We start from the raw sequence: 2,169 nt of genomic DNA on the forward strand, positions 1-2,169 counted from the left end.
CTGGCTGCAGGGCGAGGCTGGCTGCAGGGTGAGGCTGGCTGCAGGGTGAGGCTGGCTGCACGGCGAGGCTGTGTGTGTGTGTGTGTGTGTGTGTGTGTGTGTGTGTGTGTGTGTGTGTGTGTGTGTGTGTGTGTGTGTGTGTGTGTGTTAGAGTCGACCTACACCGTGAGGCTGTCTGTGTAAAATCCCATAAAAACCAAAAGGATACTGCTCCCTGCCTCCACATTCACATAGCCTACAGTATGTACATACATTACACACACACACACACACACACACACACACACCTCTCCCTCCCTTTACATTGCCTACAGTATGTACATACATTACACACACACACACACCTCTCCCTCCCTTTACATTGCCTACAGTATGTACATACATTACACACACACACACCTCTCCCTCCCTTTACATTGCCTACAGTATGTACATACATTACACACACACCTCTCCCTCCCTTTACATAGCCTACAGTATGTACATACATTACACACACACACCTCTCCCTCCCTTTACATTGCCTACAGTATGTACATACATTACACACACACACACACACACACCTCTCCCTCCCTTTACATTGCCTACAGTATGTACATACATTACACACACACACACACCTCTCTCCCTCCCTTTACATTGCCTACAGTATGTACATACATTACACACACACACACACACCTCTCCCTCCCTTTACATTGCCTACAGTATGTACATACATTACACACACACACACACCTCTCCCTCCCTTTACATTGCCTACAGTATGTACATACATTACACACACACACCTCTCCCTCCCTTTACATTGCCTACAGTATGTACATACATTACACACACCTCTCCCTCCCTTTACATTGCCTACAGTATGTACATACATTACACACACACACACACCTCTCCCTCCCTTTACATTGCCTACAGTATGTACATACATTACACACACACACACCTCTCCCTCCCTTTACATTGCCTACAGTATGTACACACACACACACACCTCTTCCTCCCTTTACATTGCCTACAGTATGTACATACATTACACACACACACACACCTCTCTCCCTCCCTTTACATTATATATATATATATATATATATATATATATATATATATATATATATATATATATATATATATATATATATATATATATACATACACACACACACACACACACACACACACACTGTTAGTTATCAACACAGTATAACTTCCATTAACATGTATCTATCTATCTGTCTATCTGTCACACACAGGACACATGTACTGTCGTAAAACACACATTATCTAGGAAACACAACTTACAGTAAACACACGAGGGAATCCATCATGTCATTATCTAGGAAACACAACTTACAGTAAACACACGAGGGAATCCATCATGTCATTATCTAGGAAACACAACTTACAGTAAACACACGAGGGAATCCATCATGTCATTATCTAGGAAACACAACTTACAGTAAACACACGAGGGAATCCATCATGTCATTATCTAGGAAACACAACAGGTTCAGCTTTTGTATGTACTCTATCATCTCTGGCCAGATAAATGATCTTGTTGAAAACATGATTCAGACAAACTGGTCTAATCAGGAATAATAACATTATAAAAGTAAAGAATGGACCTTCATCAGTTCATCTCTACACAGTAAATCCTGGATGGACCTTCATCAGTTCATCTCTACACAGTAAATCCTGGATGGACCTTCATCAGTTCATCTCTACACAGTAAATCCTGGATGGACCTTCAGCAGTTCATCTCTACACAGTAAATCCTGGATGGACCTTCAGCAGTTCATCTCTACACAGTAAATCCTGGATGGACCTTCATCAGTTCATCTCTACACAGTAAATCCTGGATGGACCTTCATCAGTTCATCTCTACACAGTAAATGCTGGATGGACCTTCATCAGTTCATCTCTACATAGTAAATCCTGGATGGACCTTCATCAGTTCATCTCTACACAGTAAATCCTGGATGGACCTTCATCAGTTCATCTCTACACAGTAAATCCTGGATGGACCTTCAGCAGTTCATCTCTACACAGTAAATCCTGGATGGACCTTCAGCAGTTCATCTCTACACAGTAAAGTATGGACCTTCAGCAGTTCATCTCTACACAGTAAATGCTGGATGGACCTTCATCAGTTCATCTCTA

At 41.8% G+C, this 2,169-nt stretch overlaps 2 long non-coding RNA genes across 2 annotated transcripts; both read right to left on the bottom strand.

The window, feature by feature from the left end:
• Window positions 1–917: 917 nt before the first annotated feature.
• LOC115162700 (uncharacterized) lies at window positions 918–1,060 on the bottom strand. Its single transcript, XR_003869614.1, has 2 exons — window positions 1,002–1,060; window positions 918–955 (listed from the first exon to the last, which is right to left on the bottom strand). It is a non-coding gene; the product is annotated as an uncharacterized LOC115162700 (long non-coding RNA).
• A 180-nt stretch (window positions 1,061–1,240) lies between these two features.
• On the bottom strand, window positions 1,241–1,810 carry LOC115162701 (uncharacterized). The gene is made up of 2 exons (XR_003869615.1): window positions 1,675–1,810; window positions 1,241–1,634 (listed from the first exon to the last, which is right to left on the bottom strand). It is a non-coding gene; the product is annotated as an uncharacterized LOC115162701 (long non-coding RNA).
• Window positions 1,811–2,169: the final 359 nt, after the last annotated feature.

The sequence above is a fragment of the Salmo trutta genome, chromosome 25, assembly GCF_901001165.1.
Source record: "Salmo trutta chromosome 25, fSalTru1.1, whole genome shotgun sequence".
Classification (NCBI taxonomy): Eukaryota; Metazoa; Chordata; class Actinopteri; order Salmoniformes; family Salmonidae; genus Salmo; species Salmo trutta.